Source organism: Aphelocoma coerulescens, chromosome 1 (genome assembly GCF_041296385.1).
Source record: "Aphelocoma coerulescens isolate FSJ_1873_10779 chromosome 1, UR_Acoe_1.0, whole genome shotgun sequence".
In the NCBI taxonomy this organism is placed as follows: domain Eukaryota; kingdom Metazoa; phylum Chordata; class Aves; order Passeriformes; family Corvidae; genus Aphelocoma; species Aphelocoma coerulescens.
The window spans coordinates 119899562-119924927 of record NC_091013.1 but is presented as its reverse complement, the minus strand read 5'-3'; the positions used below and the strand labels follow the sequence as shown (position 1 = coordinate 119924927).

The 25366-nt window shown below is 50.4% G+C and overlaps 1 long non-coding RNA gene across 2 annotated transcripts in view; it reads right to left on the bottom strand.

Moving 5' to 3' along the window:
- The window catches only part of LOC138117059 (uncharacterized), a 70245-nt gene that overhangs the window by 23522 nt on the left and 21357 nt on the right, over positions 1-25366 (bottom strand). Inside the window, exons 2-3 of one of the 2 annotated variants that reach the window (XR_011154489.1) lie at positions 7199-7964; positions 394-491 (exon numbers count right to left, since the gene is read on the bottom strand). This is a non-coding gene — a long non-coding RNA (uncharacterized lncRNA). The remainder of the gene's footprint in view (positions 1-393; positions 492-7198; positions 7965-25366) is intronic. The other variant, XR_011154481.1, reaches the window with a different exon arrangement.

The following is a 25366-nucleotide window of genomic DNA, read 5'->3' as shown; positions in this document are numbered from 1 at the left end:
TTTATGTGTATCACTACTAGACCACCATTAGTGACAGAATAAATCCTCAGTGATTGCTGAATTCCTGTTGAATTTATGGACGTCTTTTTGAAAAATGAAGGCTAAAATATACACAGGTACGGATAATAAATTATAGATTTGAAAAGGGATATGCAAAGGCAGGAATCCGAGCAATCATTTTTCTCTTTTCCTTCATTTCAGATGGAGAAGCACCAAACTACAACGAGCCCTATAGATCACAGCCCTGCCTGGGAAACTTTTTACTACAATAATTGAAACTATAATTATTAAAATTAGAAAATATTAAACGATGCAGATGTTTTCCCCTTATTCTGCTCATGCCACACTATTGCACAAAGTGAATTTCTTTGTTTGTATGTTAACTCCTCTTACCCAGTTCCTGGTCAGCCAGTCTGGATTTCCTTTTCACGTGTTTGTAGGGATCTCATCCACCATCAGAACTGCTCCACCGAGATTGTTGTCTCCACAACCTACAAAAAATGGAAGGACTCTGAGATTTGCTGTGGATTCTCTGCATTTGGGGTTTTTTTTCCTGGAACTGAAGTGTTAGAGAGATGTTTTAAAGCTGTGCACAATATTCTGACAGCCCCTCCTGCAGGGCAGAAGGATGTTTCTCACACCTGGGCTTTTCTTAGCAGATGTCAGAACCCTCCGAGCCCTCCCTGACCTGGTTTGTGGCTGACTGGGGACGAGTAGCACGTAAAGAAACAGCCATGGACTGTGGCAGGAGGGGGCTTCCCTCGGGATCAGCTCACCCCAACTGCCCCAGCTCAGCACTGAGGCTCTGAGCAGCTCCGGGGCCAGGGATGGGGAGCTGCTCCCAGAAATGTTTCCCCGGTGCCACTTCTAAAATAGGTCAGACTCTCTCCTGTTCACATTCCAAGTCTCTGGCTTTCTCTTGGAATGTCTCTGGGACAGGGAACTGCTGCTCCTGGTACTTCCCTGCACTCAACAGGGAAGGTTGCTGAAAGTCAGATTTTGCACAGGGCACTCGTTCTGTCAAAGACAGGAAAAGCCTTAATTTCAGCTTTGGTCTTTTAATAGAAATGCTCTCCATAATTTTGTGTGGGTTTTTTTCCCCCTCTGTCAATTCAAGATTAATGAGATTCGATACCAATTAATGTGGATACTTAAGAAACTCATGGAGGACTCAGTGCTCTCAGAAGTCTTTTCAAACCTAAATGATTCTGATTTATGGGTTATGAGCAAAGGTTTTGAGCTCAACAAACAAGCAAGTGCATATGTAGGTCACCCCTTGTGGAGGAGCTCACACTTTTCCTGCTGAATAAAGGCAGAAACTGGGTATTTTTTACCTCATTTTGCTGTTGCACAGAGGAAATTTTTAATATATTTGGAAGATTTTGCAGCACAAACCCTTTGTCCCATTTTTCATCTGGTTTAAGATGGCTTCTCACCAGGACTCTGAAGGTAAGAGGAGATGTTTTTACTGTCAGAGTCATCAGATGCTGGCACAAGCTGCCCCTGTCCTGGGAGACCCTGAAAGCCAGACTGGAAGTGACCCTGAGCGCCCTGGTTTGGGAGGAACCAGAGGGTTCCTGGGGATGTCCCCAGCTTCAGCCACTCAGTGATCCAGAGATGGTGCTTGGTTGTGGATGTGGATCCCACATCCCCGACTCCAGTGGGAACCTTTATTAATTGCACCAGTAAAAATGCCCATTCCTGCAAGCCAGATGGAAACACCAACGTGGGAACGTGACCAGGCATCCTGGCATGGCCTCCCCAGGCTTCCTCCTCCCAGAAATCCCTGGTGATTTTCAGAAGGGGCCCTGCTAGCCAGAGCACCTTAACAATGCCATCACTGCCATTTCTTCTCGTTGATATTTTTAATCAGTAATCTCCCCTAAAATAGTCACACCTGGAGATGGCCCAGCAAGGTTATCATAAAATTAATAGAGCTGATAAAAATCGTTGTGCAGGAGCTAATGCCACCATAAATAAGATCAGGGTGTCTGTGCACGTTAGTCAGCAGCTCTCAGAATAAACCCAGCCCCACTGAGGCTGAAATCCACTGCAGTGAACACCAGGTGAGGACACTGAGTACAAAATATCAGAAGAACACGTGAAGATTCTTGGCCTCTGCCTGCTTTCAATGCAATACCTAATCTGAGAAAAAAAAAAAAAAAAAAAAGAGCTTTTTGGAGTCCAGTGCCAGCAATTTAATCCCAAATTCCCCAAGGGAAAGCCCTTACTGCTGCTGGTGAGGATTGATTTATTTGGGTTGTTTGACTGCCCCACAATTAAACTTCGGTGTTGTGTCAAGGACCCTGAGAATTCCCTTCTCTGCCACGGGGGATGACAGCAGCTCCTTATTTTTAATGGCACTCCTCTAGGGACAGAGGTTGGATTTTTGTGTCCCTGGACTGTGTTGGAGCTCAGGATAAGAATCTGATTGGTTTCACATCATTATGCATGGCTTTCAGGTTGTTTTGGCTTGTAGCACTGAAATACTCCATCAAATGGGCAAATTCCATCCATCTGGGAGATGGAACATTCCCCTGCTGTCACCAACACAGCCCAAGGGACACCCCCAAGGGGCTGGGGTGGCACAGGAGCTGTGCCCTCAGCAGCACTGGCTGGCACAGGGCCGTGGCAGGCACACAGATCTGCCCTCAATTATCTTGCCCTGAGTTCTGTGCACAGTTTAATGCTGTTAATGTGCATAGTCAGGGAGACCTGTAAGCACATCCACTTACAGGCACAAAATAATGAAGCTTTCTCTGCTGCTTTGGGGCTTTTTCCAATATTTTGTGCAATACCTCTCCATTCTTCTTTCCTCCTTGGTCAAAGAAGTAAGAGTGAGAAACAATTTATTTATCATGGCTAGAAAATCAGATTTGTATAAATTACGTGAGTAGGAGAGAATCAGGAATTAGTGCTGTGAAGGAAGATTTAAGTAACCCAAGGCAATAAAAACAACTGTGTTGATTAACTTCTCAGCTTGGGGAAGCATTTCATTCACTCCTAAAAGACACTGCCCTACATCAACTGGAATATTTCAACTGCACTTCAAGCTGCTTGAGAACCACAGAAAAAGAGAAAAAGAGATCTGGGAATGCTGGCTGTGGGTTCCTCAGTTACAGCTTCATGGGTTCAGAGCTGATCATCTCCTCCTGCCCCTGCCTTGGGTCGCAGAAAATCGGTGCCCAGGCTGGAGAGGGAGAAGCTGCTCAGAAGCACCTGAGTCTGTTATACAGGGCTTTTCCCAAAGGGATATTTCAGCAGTTGATGATGCCAGCCCTAATTGTGTGACACAGCACAGGGAAAAAACAGGGGTTTTGGCTGAAATGTATTATCCTGTCCTATTTCCAGCAGAAGAGTTTTTCCAGTGGGTCAAATCGTGGTCTCTCATCAGCTCACTGCAGGGAGCATTCATGCAGACACACAATGGAATGGGCAGAATGTGAATTAGCCAGGACAGAAAAAGCCCAAAACAAACCCAAAATGGGCAGGAGTGGAGGGCAGAGCGAATGTGACTCTTTCCACCCCACAACAAAATGCTCATACCAAAGTCTTCGGCATCACTGAAGGTGTCAGAGGCAAAAGGCAAAGCATGCAAGGAGCTGGTTTGCAGATGCACCAGAGCAGCTCGAGGTCAGTGGGAACTCGGCAGGGGAGAGGCACTTGAGGAACAGCCACAGGGTGCTGACAGAAAGGCACTTTGTGCTGGGTGTGGGCTGCAGCAGCTGTACAAGGGTACCCCGTCAGACACAGCTCTCAGGAGAACACCATTTGTTCACTCCTGGCTAACTCTGGAAGGACATCTCCTCATCCTGGCTGCTTTTAACCAGCATCACATTCACGTAGAGCTCCTCTTGCAATTACAGGCAGGGTGTGAGGTGAGACACTCCCCTCAGACATCAGGATATTCAAGAGCTCGGTGCAGCCCTGGAGCCAATGGAACGGGCACCCCCGAGGAGCGGAGCAGCGCTGGAAAGGGGATGTTCAATCTCAGTGCCAGCAGGACACGGCGCCTGGAGCCCCTGGGAAGGCCCAGGAGTCACTGGCACACTGCTGGTTCCTGGTGGAGCTGGAGCAAATGTCTCCAGGCTGAGCTGTGGCCTTGCTGAAGCCTGGGGAAGGGATCAATGATGAGGCCCAGGAGAAGCCCAGCTGGCTCCTCGCGCTGCACCACAAATGGGACTGCAAATGGAACTCCCTCTTCTTCCTCCGAGGAATAAAATCCTTCTCCTTCCTGCCTGCCATATGCCAACCTCTGCACCCAGCCCAGGGACTCCTTGACCCTTGGGTGGGAGCCACAGGAGTGGGAAGTCCCCAAAATTTATCCATGCCAAATAATTCCTGACTCCTCATAGCCTCCCTGCAGCTCCACTTCTCTCTTCTTCCTTCACCTTTCCTTCTGGGATCCAGCCCACAGGATTGAAGTGACTCATTTATATATAATACAGACAGAGATTATATTTTATATACGTGCAAGTGTGTAATGCACAGCTCCTAAAATATTCTAAGTATCCTTTCAGTGATGTGCTGACACACACATAAATTTAAACCTGTTTATACACATTCTCAAAATCTCATCTATTGTTTTTATCACATATTTTGTGTGGATATATAAAATAGATCATGCAAATGCCAAGGGAGACACAAAATATTCACGGAGTAAACACAGCTTCCATGATCCTTAGAATGCAGAGATTTAAACCCCAAAACTGCAGCTGCCTGTGGGTTTCATTTTGCCAGGTGCTATGTAAACGATGATGTGAGCTATCAAAGCATGTACTGCACGTGTTTAAATTGAGACATTCCTCCTTGCGAGCCAGTCTTAGCAGTTCTTGAACAGTGGAGCATTTTTTCCTTACCAAAATCCTGTCCCACATCTGTGGATGAGTGCAAAAGGGTCTACAATGCCAGGACCAAGGTGAATAAAGTGAAATACTCTCTTGCTGACATTTAAGTCACTCTTTTGAAAGAAGTGTGGAAGGAGAACAATGAGTTAGGACACATTGAAATGATGCTGGCAGAGATTTGGGACAGCCATTAATTTACCCCACCAGCTTACTCATAATTAATAGTAACAAATGGCAGAAAAGAGAAATATGCACTGGGAAAACAAGCCAGAGGAATAAAAACAATAAATGAATTCTCCTCCCCTCCTCATTATCTGCTAAAAGGCTGTTTTTTTTGGGGTTTACTTCTCCTGTAAAAAGGAAGTACAGAAAGAGCTTCTCGGAGCAGAAGCACTATCCTTGGTCAGAGGTTGGAGGCTCACACTCATTTCACAGAACTTTCCAGGTGCCTGTGACTAAGCAGGAATGAACAGAAGCCTCTCCTTGGATGGAGGATGTGCCAGGATTCTCTGACACGCAGGCAGGGGGTGCTTCTTTTCCAAAACTCTCTGGTGCAGTGTATAGTGGAGAAGGAACGCAGCAATTCTCTGGCTGAGAAGGGTTTGCAGGGGGTTGTGTTTGAGTTGTGGGTTATTTGTGCCTTTTAGCTGAACACTGCGGTGGAGAAAAGCCCCCCCAGCTCAGGGAGAGGCAGTTCTGCAGGTTCATGTTACCCTGGGCCAGTGGGGGAGATCAGAGCTGGTTTGTTCAGAGTTTCACTGGCACATCTTTAGAGAAAAGGGGACTGCATTTATGGGCCTGGGAATATAAATAAACACAGCACTTAAGCCAAAAAGAGCTTTTTAAAATGTGATGTTTAAACTTGTTGTGATCACAGTGCTCTTTTCATTGGGAGGATAATCTGTAGTTGCTTTCTTACGTGTTATGGTGCTCCAGCAAAAGTACTTGGGTCTTCACAATTTTGAGTTTAAAAATTTAATTTTACCTCCTCACTTCCATGGAACTCAGTGCTGTTTTGGTCACGTGCTGTTAAAGAGAGGGGAAAAACTACTAAAACTATTCTGTAGTACCTTAGGCTGGATAGGGTCTGGTAAAAGTCCTGATACAACAGAGTCAAAATTTCTCAGAACTTGACCAAGAAATGGAGAAAACTTACAAGGCTTTTTTTGGGAAGACTTCCAGCTTTCCCTACACACTTGAATACATGTGTTCTTCTGGTATTGTGGCTGCTTCCAAAGTCGAACCAGAATTCCAGAAGGATGCAAAGTGGGAAGGAGGTGTTTGACATCCCCAAATTCAGTCATGAGGCCCTGATATCAGACGAGGCTTTAGCTACTGCAGTGTGTGTAATGATGACACATTACATCCAGCCGGAATTCCATGTTGTGGAACAAGAGTAAAGACTTCAAATTCCTGAGTAAAGGCCTCTGCCCCCACTGGCAAAGTTAATGTGCTACATGGCAAAGGCAGATTGTTGTTACTCTGTTTTTATTGCTGCTATCTGCCCTACCTTTTATTCCCTGCACAGCAATGGAAGAACAAGCAAGCACGGTGTGGGCTGAACAGCATCCTACATGTCGGAGTTCAGGGCATCCCACCCTGGCTTCATGGAAGGAAAAGGATTGCCCAGGGACCTGGGCTGTGGGAGGTCCCTCTGGGCACCAGCACCTGCTGCTGCCTCTGGGCAGTTCCCAAGGAAAGGGTTTCTCTTGGGGAAACAAACAAGAAACCAACAGTGCTGATTTCAGGCAGAAACTGTCCCTGGTGAACCCAAACCATGTCCTGAGTGCGGGAACTCACAACTTCTGATCCACGAATCAATCTGATTACACAGAAACTCCTTCTTGTTTAAAACACCCCTGTGCTCACACACCTCACAGCTTCAACATCATACCCTACTTATACACCTTACTTACTGATACGTTCTACCTACTTCAACATTTCACTTGCTTATCTTATACCACTTATACAGACACATATCACAATACTTATGCATTTTTTACTTACTTGTACTTTTTACAGCTTCTACGTACCCCAGCACTTACACATTGTACCTACTTACACATTGTACCTACTCACACATTGTACCTACTTTTACAGGCTGCTCTACCTATACATTTACAACCTTCACATAACACAGTCCATACACATTTTGCAACTGCTGGGCATGAGACCTCACATTGCTGGATTGGTTTCTCTGTTCTGTCCATGAGCTCCACACTCACTTTTCTGATAACAGGATTGGTTTTAATCCAGTGCAGCACAGTCCCCTTTATCTGTTCCTTACCATCTTGGTATTTAGTTTTTCAGCCTCTCCTTTCCCAATTCTTTCCCAGTTCAGCACAGTTTACCTTTCAGTCCTTGAGGAATTCCTGAGGGCTCTAACAGGTGGGGCTCCTGATCCAGGCAAGCAGCGTCGAGATGATGGCAGCAACAAAACCCATCCAGTGCTCAGCAGCCAAGTTAGTCCAGGAAATCCAAACAACAAGCCAGCAAAGGCCAGGGAGCAGAGATAAACCTGTCCCACCTCTCCCCCTGAACCTTCAGACTGGAGCTGAAGCCCCTCCTGGGGCTGATGTGCTGCAGCTGAAGGTGGAAAGGCCAAGTGAGGCTGGTGAGGGTCATTCCAGCCTGGTCCCACTCTGAGGGCTCTGGTAAAAATACCCAGAAATGGTTTGTCTGGGGCACACTATCAAGGTTCAAATGCTTTACAACATGTGAGAAACACAAACTGGGGCTCTAACTGGAATCCTGCCTGGGGATCTGAGCACTGGAAACTCCTGCACAGCCTCCATCACTCTGTAAACAGGAGGCAGCTCTTTCCAGGATCCATTTGAAACTGACTGGGAGATACAATGTGGATGCTTTTCTTTCCATTGCATTCCAGCATGTGCTGCCACCGCTCCGAGGAGTTAATTTCTGCAACAATAGTTAGGCAGGCTGGAGAGGAATACAAAGTAAACAAATCTAAATGATTTCAGTTTTGGATCTCAGCTATGCAATTTTAGTTCTGTTGCTAGGTGGGAGTCATTCTCCTCTGGTGGTGTTTTCTTTTTTCAGAGCAGCTCAGGACCCATATATTTGCTTTACAGTGAAACACTCCGAGTTTCATCGAACCTTCAAAAACCAGATGGAAAAAATTGTTTGAGAACACCAAGTCACCAGGCCAAGCCAAGGACAGGGGATGTTGTGATCCCTGTCACCGAGCGTTCAAAGTTGGTCTCGAGGATTCATCACTTGGTGGACACCTGGCCCCAGCCCTGCTGTCCCCTCGCTGAGGCTCCTGCCACGCTTGGGGACGGGCACCGAGGGGACACATCTCTTGTCCCTTACTGGGCTGCAGAGCAGCAAAGACACTGCTGAAAGCGCTTCCTTCCCTCCCCCTCGTCCCCAGGGGTGTCCCTCAGCCTGCAGACCCTGTGCACCCCCGCCCTGTCCCACGCCAGGTGCCCAGGACGGAGCTGCCCTGCACAGGACATCCCTCCAAGGCCCCGTGCTGCCGGGAGGTCCAAAATCAGCAGCTGCGGGACTGGAAGGCACGGGGGGGGGAATGCTTCTCCCGTCCTAGGAGGGGCTGCGGGGAGAGACCCGCGGGGGCTGGAGGGACGGCGACAGGGACAGCTCTGTCCCTGTTCGTCTGTCCCTGACACAGAATCGCGGGATCGCAGGGCGGCTGGGGTAGAGAGGGACCTCTGGGGAGCATCCAGACTAAACCCCCCGCCGCCACCTGGAGCAGGTGACACACGTCCAGGTGGGTTTGAGGTGTCCCCAGGGGGGAGACTCCACGCCCTCCCTGGGCAGCTGTTCCAGGGCTCTGTCCTTGTCCCTGTCCCAGCGCGCCCGGACTGCTCCGCGCGTGTGCGCGCGCGTGTCCCCGAGTGCGCGCGGAGCCCGGAGCCGCCTGGCCCCGCCCGGGGCCGCCCCGCGGGAGGATCCTCCCGCTCCGTCCGTCCCTCCCTCCCTCCGTCCCTCCGTCCCTCGGGCGCGGGGGGCGCGGGCAGCGCGGCGGCGGCGGCAGCGCGGAGCCCCCGCGCCATGGGCGGGCGGCGCGGAGCGGCGCGGAGCCGGCCCGCCCGGGGGTAGCCGGCATGAACTGAGCATGGCGAGCGGCCTCGGCCCGCGCTGGCCCCGCCGAGCGGCCCCGGGCGGCGGCGGGGGGCTCCTGCTGCTGCTGCTCTGCGCCGCGGCGGGGCTGCCCCGGAGCGCACAGCAAGTGCTGCGGATCGGTGAGTGCCGCCGGGGCGCGGCGGGGCCGGGCGGGGGCTCCGGGCATCTCCCGGGCCGCGGGGAGCTCGCCCGGGCGGGCAGCGGGACCCGCGCGGCTCCCGCTCGGCGCAGCCGCCGCTCCGGGGCCGGGGATGCTCGGGAGTGCTCGGGGAATGCTCGGGATGCTGGGATACTCGGGATGCTCAGGGATACCCGGGATGCTCAGTGGTGCTGGGGGATACTCGGGATGCTCGGGGATGCTCAGGGATACCCGGGATGCTCAGTGGTGCTGGGGGATACTCGGGATGCTCGGGGATTCTCAGGGATGCTCGGGATGCTGCGCTGCCGGGGCTCCGCGGGGCCGCTGCCCAAAGTTGGCTCCGGTGAGCGGTGCCGGGGAAGTTGGGCGCGGGGATCCCGGCGGAGCATCCCCGGAGCCCGCGGGGTGTCGGCTCCGGGCGCTCCGCGGGGCACGGTGCGAGGGAGCCCGGAGCCGGCTGTCCCTGCCGCAGGAAGGGCTCGGTGACCGTAAAATCCGCGCCGAGGGCTGCGGGGCGTCCCGGCTCGGAGCGGAGGGAGGCTGTGGTTCCGGAGGGGAGCTGGGAGGGTGCGGGACGGGCTTGCTGCCGCGGCCCCCGGGCAGGAGCGGCTCCGCGGGGCTGCGCGGAAAACTCCGGGAAACGGGAATTTATTTTTAAGTAGAAAAGTCCGCACCATGGAAACGGGGCTCGGCTCACAGGAAGCCTCTCTTCCTACAGTGGGTTTCTTGTGTCAGTCAAGTGCGACGGTGAATACAAAGTATCGGAAGAGTTCGGGGTTAGGAGAGACTGTGGGAAAGATGTAGGCAGGATCTGGCACGCTGCTGTTTCTGTCTATCCCTCTTTCGCTCGACAAACACTGAACATGAGGGGCGAAAAAAGGAAACAAACAAAAAAAAAAAAAAAAAAAGGAAAAGGAAAAGGAAAAGGAAAAGGAAAAGGAAAAGGAAAAGGAAAGAAGCCGTTTACGGCACCGGGGAGATAATCCCGCAATTCCCAAAGGCGCCTTCCCCAAGGTGCCGAGCTAAAGATCCATGCCTTTTGACCGGGCAAGCCTTAACCCCTCTCAGCTCCCCCACACCAGCGTTTCCTGGAACACCACGGGAAGAAGGCTCCTTGTGCTCAGAGCGAAGGACCCGGAACATTTAAATAAAGGACGGGTGCATCCCTTCGGAGCGCTGGGCAAAGGCAGCGCGGGCTGAGGGGAGCGAAGCCGGGGGCACTCGGCTCCTCGCAGCGGAGAACCTGCCCTCAGCTCCCCGCTGGCCCCTTTCGGGGTGGGCTCGCCCTTCCCGGAGGGTTCAGGTGAAGTTCGCTGTTCCCTGCTCACCCCTGCAGGGGAGCCGTGCGCACACCACACAAAGCTGGGTGATCCCACAAACACAGGGGGAATTCAGGGCCAGTGAAACCCGGGGAAGAAAATCATGTTCAAATCCCTGAGCCACGGGCACCGGCGGGATGCTCTGGAAATGCACAAAACGCTGCCTTAACTTACTCTGGCTCAGGGGGAATAGCCTCTGAAGGAAGGAGGAGCGTGCCAGCGTTTAAAGGGCTTGAGCTCAGCCGAAATGCCGGTGTGCAGGATGAGAGCTCGGCTTCGCAGCTGCCTCCAGCCTCGCAGGGAGCCGGGCAGAGCTTTGGGGTCTCCCTTTGCCACCCTATGCCCTGCAGAACTTGGCTGCCTCTGCTGTGTCCAGCCTGGCTGCGGGCGATTGCCCACGTTGCTTTCCCCAAACTGCTCTCCGTGGGGTGCACGCAGGGCTGGGCGAATTTCTGGGTCAGATTTGCTCTCTCGGAGCACGCGGGGATGGGACCCTAACACTGACTCCCCTCTGTCCCATCCGTCGGGATGGAAAGAGCCACAAACCCGACAAACTGCTCTGCTTTCGGGCACACCCATGCGGAGGGATGCGCAGGGGAGTCGATGCTCCGGCTGTGTTACGGGGCTGGGAATGCATAAAATATTAAGTGTATTCTTATTGCTGTGGTTACGCTGCCTATAAAGGAACGATGTTATAAAATATTAATCCTTCACATCCGTTAACAGCAGCAAAGTTTCTCCGTGGAATCTGTCACTCTTGGAGGTGGCAGAGAGGAGTAATGGCAGTAACTCCTCCAAATCTCTTTGTGATAACATCATAAAATCATCCCCAAGCATTTCTGACAGCGAAGGAAATGCCATTAAGCCATCAGATTCTCTTCCCCGTGTTTCAGTTAATTAAGGGAAGAGAAGCACTGCCGTACAATGGTGCAGCAGTTTGCACCCAAATTCATACACTGAGAGCTTAATTGCGTTTGCCACTGTCAGGGAGCTTTCAGATTTACTTTTTAGTAATTTTTTTTTTCTGGCTTGTAGTAAAAATGGGTTGTCTTGCTGGTGTTTAATTAGTTGAGAAAGGACGTGTGAGTGATATGAATTATAGTTATTCCCTAGCATCTAACTAACGACTCCTTTTCCAGCTCTCTAAACAAAAAAATGAGGGATGGCAGTGTGACTGGTAAAACTGACTCATTAGGATAAAAAAAATGGATTCGGAGATAAGATAGAGTCTTAAGTTTCAGTAATAAAATAAAATGCTGGTGTCTTACTGGGTATTTCTTCCCCACTCCTGTTCCAAAGCTTTTCCCTTGACACATGAGCTAATGGAGCTGTGCAAGGAAATACCGTCTTTATCTGCACATTACCCACCAGCCTGTATTACATAAAAGTGTATTTAAAGTTCATGACCCCAATAGTTTTCATTGAATTCCAAGGAATTTTCAGGTTTTCCGCCAAGTCCTTACCTATCCTACTCACACCACTTGTATAAAATAAATGATCTCCAAGGAAGAATGGAAATGAACTGGAGCAGATGCTCAGGTGCAGAAACAGCTTCCAAAGGTGTCTCAGCTCCAACAGAATCATCCATTTGTTGGTGATGGATGCAGAGCTCTCATTCCTCACTGGACATCCATTGCAGGTTCTGAATAGGCTGTGAGGGTATAATTCAGTGGAATAATGGGAAAATTTACAGATGGTCATCACCTGAGCTCCAGTCTGGGTTAGAATACCCAGCAGCAAGTTATGAACAAAGCACTGGAGTTATTCAAAAGAGGAAGGAAGTTGCTTGGACGAATCTTGGAATTATCTGTGAGATGACCAGCTCCTGGCAATGGACAGAGGGGCAGGTGTCAGGGTTTGCAGGAATCGTTTGAGGTGAGGAGATAGAAACCAGAAGGATTTTTAGTAATTCCTGTGTTTGTGTAAATGGAGTACTCATGTAAGGGTTCATCCTTTGCACTGATTTACTCCTTACTTGAGCAAAATTCCCAGATTTAGGGAACTGTGTTCTCCTCAAGGCCAAGCCCCCTATCATGTATCTCCGACCGAGAAATATCAGGTTTAAACCAAACACACGCAAGTCAACCTCACCCACAAATTATCAATCTCTAATAAGCTGAAATTTTCAGTATAGACTTCAAAATCTCTGTTGGACTTCCCCAAGCAGGGCTAAAGCTGTGAGTTCTTCTCCTGTGTGAAATTACCATTTCGCCCTCATGAGAATCACAAAGACAGAAACCTCATTAATTTCACTGCAAATCTGCTACTTTTTGCCAACTATTTCTGAGATTTGTTTGTGAAGGGAATGACACTAACACATCTGAGCTTCATCGATGTGAAATGGCAAAAACCCTTCTTGCAAAGTCTCTTACCATATTTGAACATCATGAAAAATGTTCATTTGCAGTACTTATTACTAGATATCTACAAGTTATGCCATTTTATATATTATAGGGAGTGGGGCTGCATTTTTCTCTTCAGATGATGAGACATTAAATACATTTTGTTCACTGGACTCTGAATGCTCAGTGGTTTATCAATTCACTGAGATACACTTTACCAAAGTTTCCTTATTCTACACTCTGGGAAAACTATTTTGCTGCAAATATTTCTAAAGGATTGTTACCAAAATTTGATTTTCACGCCTCTCCCTCCTCGCTGGATTTGAGAGCACTGTACAAGTGGGAGGCAGGGCAATGTTTGGCTGGCTTTAAATGGGTAATTGAGTTAAAAATCCCTATAAAAGGCCGGTGAAAATGCTTTGCAGCCCCTCAGCAAGGGAACTCCTGTTGCCTGGGTGAGTGGCCGTGCCAGGACGTCCTGGCTGCTGGGGAGGGGGAAAGGACTGCTCGGGGTTTGGGGAAACTGCACTCTCTGGAAAATCAGTGCTTTGTGCCTCCCTTGTCAGAACGGCCTAAATACCTCCTTGGGCAGGGAACAGATGGGCTGGAAAGGTGCAGGATAGTGTTCAAATGCTCCATAATGCAGGGGCTGGGTGAGTCTGCAGCATCCAGCCAGGGCTGCGTGAACAAAACCAAAGGGTGTGAGCGTACCTGTCCCTAAAGGCTGGTGGAGAACAGCAAGGGAAGGTGCTGAGGCCAGAAAGTGCAAACTGAGGAAGGCAGGTTGGGTTTGTCCAGCCTGGACCAGAGCTGGGGCAGTTTAGGCAGGGCTGAGGGAGAGAAAAACCTGACAAACACATAGTAAAGTGAAATGTAAGTGTGGCAGTGCTGCGTTTCCCAGGAGCTCCGTGGGTGACCGCGGCAAGTTCCCCTCGCTCTCTCGGTGAGGAGCTGCTGGGCTGTCGGGAAGGAGCTGCTGCCTGTGCTGGGTAATTCACTGTCTCCCCCTCACTTACTCACGGTGTGTCCCAAGGTGCCCCCGTGGCTCCAGGCGGGCCGGGAAATGGGACACCCTGCGAGCCTCCCTGAGGTGGCACCCGGAGCTGCTCGGGCAGCACGGGATGGAGTCCTGGAGCAACGGAATTCCCGAAATTCCGCCCAAGGAGCAGAGTATTTTGGTCAGGTGTTTTGGGCAGGAGGAACCTTCCTGACAAACAGAATAAAATGCGTTTTCCCAGAGTTTGGTCTCCTGCCCAGCAGCCTGTTTGTAGCGTTCAGGGGTGGTAATTGTTGTTCTAACTCCCCTGGCTTCCCCACGACACCCATTTCCCTGACTCAGAGGGCATTTCCCTCGGCAGCAGCCCTTGCCGGAGCTCTAAGCTCCTCCATATGGCCCTGTCCTATCTCAGCATTTCCATTCGGGCTGCAAATACAATCCCAATACTGTTTTTCATTACAGTCTGTTTTGTATATCCTGGTCAGTAATAAAGCCTAAATCCTGCTCCCCCCTCAATACTTTAAACAGCTGCCTCTAATCTTCTTTTCTCAGAAAGGCTTGATTTGACCAACTAAACTATAGATTGTACTGCAGCAAAAGAAAAAAATCCCATCCCAGAACTGATTAGTTTTGCTGCACGGCTTTGGGGCTGTGACCAGCAAGCCCAGTCTGTCCTAGTTTGGGTCGACTTTAGATTTGAGTTTGCAGTAATGAGTTTATGATCTTGGGCAAGCTTTGCAGGGGGAGGGTTATTACCCTTCCCTCTCTCTCCCTGCTGAAGGTTATAGGGTATTTTCCAGGAAATGATGAGCTCTCAAATGATGAATTTGCATTCTCAGGGCAAAATCAAAATTCCAAATCCAAACAGCTTCATTATTCCACATTGGCATTGTTTTCACTTCAGCTGCAGGGGTGAGTATCTGACAGGGCTGTTAAACTCTTCTCTTCTCTTCTCTTCTCTTCTCTTCTCTTCTCTTCTCTTCTCTTCTCTTCTCTTCTCTTCTCTTCTCTTCTCTTCTCTTCTCTTCTCTTCTCTTCTCTTCTCTTCTCTTCTCTTCTCTTCTCTTCTCTTCTCTTCTCTTCTCTTCTCTTCTCTTCTCTTCTCTTCTCTTCTCTTCTCTTCTCTTCTCTTCTCTTCTCTTCTCTTCTCTTTTTTTTTTCCCTCTGACAGTGCAGAAGATTCCTTAACCTATCTTTACAGCTTCACCTGTACCGAGACACTAAATTAGGGTGGCACAAACAGTGGGAAATGTGAATCAGTTCTGTGGCCAAAGAGGCAGAAGGAGGTGTCAAAGGCTCAGGTTTGAGCTTCTTTTCTGGGTCCTTCAGGCTTTTTGCAATCACACCTCCTAGTTGGGTTGTTGTTGGGTTCGGTTTTTTTTCCCTTTGAGCTTTCAGGCTGCACAAGTTTAAAAGAGGAGAGTTATAAATTCCTTTAGCACTGAGATTGTTCCCACGTCCTGTCCCCGGCTCTGCACACCCAAACTTGGCCTATTTCAAGGCACATTCTGTTTGCAGCACACTGATTCTGGCTGGGGTCCAGGAGCAGCTCCCTCCCACCCTGCTGGGTGCCACCGAGGTCCTGCTGGAGGCCGGGTGGGTGGAAGTGACAGTCAGAGTGCAGAGGCACCCCCAGAAATGCAGAGTTTGGGGGAGCAAGCTGCAGAGCTCCCCAGAGAGGGGCAGTGAGACGTTCCATGGCCACTGTGTCCAGGTGCCCCCGGCTGGGAGCCTCAGCACTGCTCCTGGGCTCTGCTTTGGCTCTCAGGTGGAGCAGCACTGCTTCAAACACGGCAAAACACAGCCAGAGCCACTCAGGGCACCGTAAGTAACACAGGCTGCTCAGTTCCCAGTGTTTGGGGCAGAATAAGCAGACAGGCATCCCTGTGTGCTGGGGATCAGAGGGCTTGGGGGAAAACAGATCTACTTCAGAAGGACAACATCAGGCAGCTGTAAGAAAAGGAGAACTCTTTGAAGGTACAAGTCCTCCTGCCCTGGGGAGAGGGAAGGAGCAGAGTCCTGCCGGGGGGTTCTGGATTAGAAAAGTCAGGTCTAGTGTGATTCTGCAAGGCAGTACTGAGAAGAAAAATTTCTATACCTTATACTCTTGGATGGTATAATTAGGAGACAAATCCCTGGAAACTGGTGCTTTTAGGGCCTTACAATACAAATTTTTTCCCCATTTTGGCACTCGCACAGACTGGTGCACTACGGCACACAGGCCCTCTGTAGTTATACACGTTTTGGACACAGCTGCAGCATTCTGTTCTTTATGCCCTTTCAGGAGGGCATTGGGCACTTTGGGAAGGTGGCGAAGGATTTTCCTGCTCTGTCGCTCGCTGGCAAACACAGAATGGCCCTGACTTGTTCTCTTACACCGTGTCTGTTCCAGCACAGCGTTTCCCTCCTCTGCTCCCAGCAGGCTCTGAGCAGAGGCTTTTGGAGCACCTGAGGCACGTGCAGGGATGTGGGATGTGCCTCCAGACTCCTGAAGTCTCCATCAAAGCTGCACGTGTCCTAACGCAATCCTCCAGCCAGGCTGGCTGGGATTAACTCTGGCCTTGGGACAGGCACAGCTCGGTGCTCACAGCCCTTGGCTTTCACTGCCTCCCTCCCCACCCAGCAAAGATCTGGAGAACTGGAAATGGGATGCACTGATGTGAACAGCCAGAGGGAACACAGCCCCCAAAAACGCAGCTCCTGCTTTCCCAAAATAACCTTTCCTGTGCCCATACTCAGGAAAAAATACAATAAAAGCCAAATCCATTTTAGAAGTCCTTGCTGTGACACAAAGAGCTTTCTCCTGACCCTCCTGGGGCCCGGTGCCAGCCCAGCCATTCCCACAAAGGTTACACATGAGGGAGGGGGAACAGCAGGAATTTCAGGAGTAGTTTCCATGGAACAGTCACTTCATTTTCGAGGAACTGCAGATGAATCCCGACCTCCCTGGCACAGTCCCAGGGGATTAATCGGAGCCATCTGAGCTGGGATCAGGCAGAGCTGTGCCTATCAGCAGTCAGAGCAGCCAGGTTGCTGCAGCAACCGCCTGACACCTGTAAAACTCCCTTTGATCGTGTCACCATCACACGGGAGGCTGCTTGGGAGTTAGGTCAGGTTTTGGAGCCGTCCTACACTTTTCCAGGTCTGTCAGCCACTGCCACATCAGGGCTGGGACTCGAAATGCACCATGAATAACTTCAGCAGTCCCACGTGGATCACAGCGTAGCTGGCCACAGAAAATCATGGAGCAATCAAGCACCAAGAACTGCTAAGCAAACCATGAGTGAGCCACCTCAGAATTCCTCCCTGCAATTTGGAGACAAAATTACAAGTTCTGACCAAACCATTTTCGGTTTGGTTTGCTTTTGGTTGCTTTGACTCATCTTAGAATTCAGAAAGAGCATAAAGACTTAAAAATGAAAGAGGTGATCCATAACAGCCTGTGGGAACGGGAGAGGAATGAGCACAGGGCACAAGAAGGATGTGGAGTCACTGCTGGGCTGTTTTCACTCAGGATTGTTCAAATGCATTTAGTGGGATAAACTGGGCTTGTGCCAAACATCTCCAAGCCTGTCTGAATGCAAGGAGTGTTCGGACATGCAGGCACAGGGTGGGGTTCCTGGGGTGTCCGGTGCAAGGGCAGGAGCTGGACGGGATGATCCCGATGGATCCCTTCCAGCTCAGCATGTTCTGGGACTCCCAGCAAAATGGCCTAATAGGACACTAACCCCCCCAGTGTATTTGCCTGTGCTTACCAATATAAAATGCAAAATGCCACACGAAAAGGCTGCAGTGAAGGAGGCAGAACTCTTGTGCAGTTGGTGTGCAGCTGGCTAACACAAGTGGGATTTTGGGGTTGCTCAGTCAACATTGGTGTGGTGTTTCCCATCCTCTGGGCTTTCACCTTCCCATCTTATTTGTTTATTAAAAAGCTTGAGTGTAACTCTCTGTCCCTGCGTAAAACACAACCAGCAATGTGCTCTGAGCTCCCCAGCCTGGCCCCTGTGTCCCTGCTGCCCCTTCTCTCCCAGCATGGGGCTGCTCAGCTGCCCTGGCACCTGCCCTGTGTCTGAGGCTCACCCCTGCCACGGAGGCCACTTTCAGAGTTCTCCTGTAAAAGTGATGTCTTTCTTCTTGCTATCTCCGATCCAACAACTTGTACACAAAAAGCTTTTTATTCTTCCAGCGCCGCTTCCTTTCAGCTGTGCCAAACCACCCCAAAACCTTATCAGTGGGGCACTGCAGCTGCAGTTTAACGTGAGCTCCTGCCCCCCTGCCTGCGACTATCTCGGAAAGTTCCAAATTGTTTACTTATCTGCCAGAAACACACGCCGAGGGGAGTTCAGGCTCTGCTGCCCAAGGTGCATTTTAAATCACGGGGAGAGCCGCTTCAGATATTTCACATTACATCTCCCAGCTTTATCTGCCGCTGTAAATTATGAGGCTGCTCCATTGAGCTGAATGAAGATTAAATTTTTGAGCAGTGTTTTCCAAAGAATGGAGATTTTTCTCTCTGAAATGAAGAGCCTGGCGTGCCCCGGCGTGGCTGGCTCTCGCTCTGCTGCCCAAGCCTCTCCCTTTCCCATCAGAGCCCTGGCAGCTCCCTGGGGACCACGGCCCCCGGCTGAGCCATGTCCTGACATTAAAGGCAACTGCAGATGGAGTGAGGGTGGGATGTGCCCCGAGCAGCGAGTGCACTGGGGAGCTGCAATCCTTCTGCTGCCATCCTGAAACCCCAGCTGTCCTGAAGGAAAAGCAGCTGGGGCAATGTATCCTCTCCCATGTGCAGCCCTTCCCCTGCAGCGCCCGGTGTCTGTGGGGCACGGGGATTTTAGTCAAACCACTGCTTGCAGCAGCTCTCCCGTGGGTGCCTGCACAGCAGCCCCAAACGCTGCTGGCCGAAAATTGCAGCACGATTCCTGGGGTGGGCACATCCTGGGGCCAGAGGGTGCTCACAGGGTGGGAAGGGCGCCCCATGGACACCTCTGCCACCCACCCCAGCCCCCCCTGCAGAGCTGCCCCAGCCCTGGGGCCCAGCACATGCAGAACATGGAGCTGCTGGAGAGAGCCCAGAGGAGGCACTGGGATGATCAGAGGAATGGAGCAGCTCTGCTGGAGGAAAGGCTGAGGGAATTGGGATTGTTTAGCCTAGAAACAAGACTGTGGGATGACCTAACTGTGTCCTTTCAGTACCTGAAGGGAGCCCACAAGAAAGATGGACAGGGACTTCGGAAAAGAGTCTGGAGGGACAGAACAAGGGGGAATGGCTTCCCACTGCCAGAGAGCAGGTTTAGATGGGAGATGGGAAAGGAATTCCTGGCTGTGAGGGTGGGCAGGCCCTGGCACAGGGTGCCCATAGAAGCTGTGGCTGCCCCTGGATCCCTGGCAGTGTCCAAGGCCAGGCTGGACACTGGGGCTTGGAGCAACCTGGGATGGTGGAAGGTGTCCTGCCCACGGCAGGGATGGGATGAGCTTTGAGGTCCCTTCCCACCCAAACCATTCCATGATTCCATGACTGCCTGTGGGGTCCTCATGAGCTCCACAGGGGAGTCACAGGATCATTTTTCCTCGCTATGCTTCCCTTCTCTCAGGAATAGGGAACTGAGGAGCAGTAGCAAGGAAGGGGAAGCAGAGGTGGCCCCTGGCACAGCTGGCACTGCTGCAGGCAGCGTTCCCTGGGTGGCTGGCTCGAGAGCCCCTCGTCCTTGCCAGGCTGTGCATCTGGAGGGCCTCCGGGAAGGGGCAGCACCAGGGTGAGCACAGGGCAGGGGCAGAGAGGACACGCTCTGCACCGAGGAGATGGCTCTGGGCTCCCTGCCCTCTGGCTCCTGCTGCCAGGGACAGTGTTCCCGTGTTTGAGCAGATTACTGGGGTGGGAATCAGGCTGTTCCACAGGCAAAAGTTCACCCAGTTTTCCAGGATGTACTGAAATACTTGGCAGGGCGAGGTAACGAGGTAACAAGAAAGAACAATTCTCGCTTTTCCTCTTCAGCCTTTCTTTGAACTCCCCCCGGCTGATGTGACAGCTGCTCTTTTAGGATGACTCGTGTGCTAATTGATTTCTACACGTCCTTGAGGAAGGTGAGGAGATCCCACCTTTTTCACTCTGCACAGAGGGGATTATTTCAGGGAGCTGCTGCAGGAATCTCTGCAGGACTCTGCTGCTGAGTGTTTCTGTGAGCACTAAATTGTTACCCTGCACTGTCAGCGATCAGGGGAAACTTATCCCTGGGCAGTGTGCTTGTTCCCAGCCCTGTCCCTGGAAGGCTGCAGCCCAGGGAGAGGCCCCACACTGCAGCAGGGACAAAGGGGGAGGAGAAGGGGGTGGCAGAGAGGAGCTGCCCCGGACCTCATTCCCCATCACCTCGGTGCTGCTCGGGCAGGGGAGGTGGGGCTGGAGATGTGAAGCTGAGCCTGGGGAAAGCTGGTGCTTTGACTTGTCTTTGTTTCTCACTGTCCCAATCTATTTTCATTGGATAAAACCTCAAAAAGCTGAGCCTGCTTTGCCCATGGCAGCAGCTGTTGAACCATGTCCCAGTCTTAACCCTGACCCAGCTTCTCCATCCAGGATTTGTCCTTGAGTCCTGGAGAGGAGAGGGAGTGAGGGAGCACTGGGGAGGCCGAGTACTCCTCCACAACTAGGAAAAACTGAGAGCTGTTACTTCCATGGCACATTGATTGGAATTGATGACTCTTAGCAACTCCTAATAAGAAGAGTGCGAAGCTTTTAGCTGGGGCTGAGCTGCTCTGTGGCACCAGCTGACAGTGCATCTGCAGTGAGAACTGGGGGGTTTAAATAATTTAAGTAAGGTAATTTAGGGGATGCAGAGCAAACTTTGCTGGGGAGCTTTAATTAATGCTAAAATTCCAGAGTTTTATGTTTGCACTCATCTGCTTGCAACACCGAGAGTGTATTTTATGGCGATTCTTAGAATGAGGCTCAATTCCTGCTACACAAAGTGGTGCTGACAAGCTCGTGCCTCATATTTAAAATCACTTCCTAGTGTTGGCAGGGCTGAAGAAGGGGGGCACAGGCTTTCAAAGAGTCAAAACTCCGTCCTTGTCCCATGGGAGTGGCTTTGTTATACAGCTCATTGGCCACGGGTAGAGCCCAGTGAATTCACAGCCATCTTCTCCAGGAAATTTCAGTGACAGGAGCTTTAAATTTAGTAAATTAAACTGCAAAACTTCTTTGAAATCCCAGCCCTTGCTCTTATCTGTGAGTTCTTACAGAAAATCTGTGAGAAAATTGGGTACAAAATCATCTATTCTGGCTCCCTGCCCTTTGTCTTAAGTGGCAGAACACTTTTTCTCAGAAAGAAAAAAAAAAAACAAATGACCCAAAGGCTCCTTTAGCTCTGCCTGTGCCAGAGTCAATGGAGCTGCAGCAGTTTATAGTGATGAGCTTCTGGCAAGTGCATTATTCTGGCAGAAGAGAACAGTTGGGCAATTTACTGTAGCTCATCCAAACTGCAAATGAAGGTTCTGTATTCCCTTAGTTTGAGGAAATCAGCAGGAAAAGGCCTCCTCCTATTTTTTTTTTTATCTCCAGCTGCTGATTTTGCCAAAGTCTCCCTCTCCTGCAAAGGTTTCCTTCTCTGCCCTGCCTGTTCTCAGCACAGGGGAGCAGGGAAAGGATTCCAGAATTCCCTGGGTTGTAGTAAGAACCAGTGCTGTTGGGTGTGAGTTATTCCAGCTAGGATGGAACGAAGAAGCTGGAATTGAAGAGCTGGGATGTCTTTTAGCCACAGTCTCTAGAAATAACATTATTATTTACATACAATCCCCTGCCTGGAGCCAGGGCAGTGAGCAGTAAAAGCACAAGCCTCTCTTTATATAGAAAAATGCCTTAGAACTGAACTTGCCCCTGCTCCGTGCAGCCCAGCACAGAGCTGCTCATTCTGTACACGGATTTATCAAACAGGGTCAAGTGAGGCACAATCCTGGTGTCATGCTGAATTCGTGCTGGAGCTAATATTGTTACAGCCCTGTTGTGGCTGACATAAACCTGTCACATCTTCAGCAGGGTGATTCATGAGAGACACAGGAGAATCAATGGAGATAAAAATAGGGAGTGCACTGACGGCATCCATCTCATCATCATTTTGCTTGTATTACACTGAGTAACCTGATTAAAAGGGTCATATTTAAACATCATCTGGCACAACTGCTCATGCAATTGAGAATGGGAGAGGAGGAGCCCAGACTGGGGAGCCTTGGAGGTGGGGAATCCATCAGCCTGCACAGGGCAGCAGCAGTGGGGGAAAGGGGGCAGTGGGCATCCCCCACCATTCCCAAAGCCCGGACCCAGCTGGAGAACTGCAGGCAGCCTGGCATGTTCCTGCTCAGAGAGAGCCAAAGCGAAATAAAAAAGGCCCAGAGTGGTGTGCTCCAAAGTAGAAAATCCCCTTTGTATTCATGCCTAACGAATATTTAAAAAAAAAAAAAAAAAAAAAAAAAGAAGCAATTTCCCTCCAGAATCGACCTCTAAATGCACACAGATACTTTTCCCAGGAAATCTGTCTGGAAAAGGGACTTCAAGTGTCTGGATGAACCTTGCCCACCAATTAGCTTACACCTAGAATAGCCAAAAGGCAGGTTTGCCCGCGCTGCACTCTCTGCAGACGCGCAATCAGAACCAAGGTAGCACACGAAGGTTGTGCCTTTGCTGAAGATGACATCTGGGGGATTCTCGTTCCTGGTGGGTTAAGGTGTGGTGCTGCTCCTATTCCAGCCGTGCAGAGACACACCCACACCCCCTTCCTCCCCTGCAGCCTGAGTGTGGGCACACAGCGAAGGGAAGAGCTTGGACAGCAGCTTCTGCACTGCCAGACCCATCAGCGGCTCGGCTCCCTCCTCCTTAGAGGCAAACCAGTCTCAGGAAGCTCCGGAGCGCACTGGCGCTTGTTACTCCAGAAGTGTGATCTGCATCCTCCCCACAGCTCAGTCTGCACGGCTGTGTTGCGGGTGATCAGCACGAAAGCAAAGAGAGAACTTCCCTCTTCCCTCCTGGAGGTGCTGGTTTTTCTGGGATTCAGGACTGGAGTCCTGCAGGAGCTCTGAGCTGCAGGCTTGTGATCTCCTGTCATCAGGAGCTCAAGCACCGGCACACAAAGAGGATAAAGGGAAGGAAGCAGAATGAAAGAAGTCTCAGATAAGAGGGAATGGGCAGGTTGATGATAATCTTAAGTACGTGGGACTGTGTGCTCGGTTTCCAGTGAAACTCCATTGCTTTCCAGCACTCAACATGCTTCAGAGATTGCAGGGTGTGGGGTTTAGTGCAAGAACTGTCAGGAAATTCTCAAACGCTCTTCTCTTATCCTGGCACACCGTGCTGTGCCCCAAACCTGAGAGAACACTGCAGTGGGAGCTCAGACATGCAGCAAATCACGGGGATGTGCTCAGAAAACCACCAAGGCAGTACCAGAACGGATTTGCTGCTGATGGGGAAAAAAGGATTTCTCCCTTTCCCTTTCAGGGATACCTTTGAACTAAGACCCAAAGACGTTCAGTGTTTCCTGCCAGGGTGAGACAAAGCCATGACCAAATTGTGAGGAGGACAGGGAGTTTCCTGTCCATGGAAGGGTTAAAAACGGAGGTGGGTGGCAGTGCCCAGGCAGGGCAGCTCCGGGTGCTGCTGCCAGGCTGTCCCTTCACAGTCACCTTGCAGGGCCTCACTGCCGAGCAGCAGCCACAACAGTTGGCACAGCCAGGTTGCTGCAGCTGACAGGATCTTTACAAGGGGCAATCATGATGGCATCAGTGTTTATCCTCTGCAGCAAGTGGATAAATCACAGCAAATGGGCTTCCCCTCTGAGCTGGAATCTGCTGGGTTATTTCTGCCCAGCCACAAATATTTATCCAGCACACGGTGAAGTGCCAGGCACATCCCGTGCCTGCTGCAGCCAGAGACTCCTGCCCCCTGAGCACAAACGTGGGAGCAGGATGGCACTGGAGACACAGATGTGAAATGAAAGGTGGTTTGGGCAGTTATTGAGAGGTGTCCCACCTTCCTGGGAGTGATTTGCAGCCTGTCAGGGTGAATGAACACGGGGTTTAACGGGGGCTCCTCCTCCTGGGAGGTCACAGACCCCGGCCGAGGGGCTGCAGATGGGCCCCAGGGCACAGATCAGCCTCACTGCTGCCAGTGGCTCAGAAACAGAAGGTTCATTTTACCCAGGTACATACTGAAATGCAGTTTTACCTCCACGCTCAGGCAGTTTGTTTTCAGAGAACAGGCACTTCCCAGAAATGGTTACATAAATCAGAGGAATTACAATACAAGCATCCTCTGGAGCTTTTTCATTTCAGTTTTCAATGTCAAACAGTGTTCAGTGTTAGAGGTTTGAAAGGATGAAATTAGAAACCCTGTAATGGAGTATTATGGAAAGATATCCCTCAAGAAAGCTCATTCCTAGCTCCTCACTCTCTGGTGTTTCGCCCATTGCACACGAGCACAAATTCTGCATTTAATCTCATCTGATGTAATCAGAGCTGTTCTCACCCTCCCCGAGCCTCCTCTTTTCCTGAATCCCCCTGAACTCTCAGCTCTCAGGATCACCTTGCAGGCACACATTCCCTGAGTTAATTATCCCTTGTATCAGACTGCATTTTCTTTTATCCCTCTCAAATTTGGTGCTTTCCCATTTCTCTGAGCATCTGCCTGTGCCCACACAAATGAAAAGGATCAACTGGAGAGGATAATCTTCTGCCTGTATCCCTCTTGCTATTCTCTGTATCTGCATCCCATTTCCTCTGCTCTGTTCCATCTGTTGGCTCCTCCATCCCCAAAGGTTGGGAGCCTGATTCTCCTCAGCACTAACTCAGTCCCAAATTTTAGTTGTGGTTAAACAAGATGCTTCTCTGATGAGAGGGAAGGAAAGAACCAGCTAAGAGAACAGAGGGTGGTTGCTTTTCCTCCTGGAGGCATCCTAATGGGAATTTTTTGGTCCTGAAGGAGGATTCCAAGGTTAAGCAACAGCAGCAGGAATTTCACAGCTTGGGGTGTGCAGGAACTCACACCTTCTGACCCACAAATCAATCGGATCATGCAGACGTGTCTTATTGTTTAAAACACCCCTGTGCTCACACACCTCACAACTTTGACCTCATACCCTACTTATACACTTCTCTTACTGATACATTCTACCTACTTCAACATTTCACTTGCTTATCTTACACAGATACACATCACTCTACTTACGCATTTTCTTACTTGCTTATAGTTTTTACAGCTTCTACATACCCCAGCACTTACACATTGTACCTACTTACACATTGTACCTACTCTTACAGGCTGCTCTACCTATACATTTACAACCTTCACATAACACAGTCCATACACATTTTGCAACTGCTGGGCACGAGACCTCACATTGCTGGACTGGTTTCTCTGTTCTGTCCATGAGCTCCACACACACTTTTCTGATAACAGGATTGGTTTTAATCCAGTGCAGCACAGTCCCTTTTATCTGTTCCTTGCTGCCTTGCTATTCAGTTTTTCAGCCTCTCCTTTCCCAATTCTTTCCCAGTTCAGCACAGTTTACCTTTCAGTCCTTGAGGAATTCCTGAGGGCTCTAACAGGTGGGGCTCCTGATCCAGGCAAGCAGCGTCGA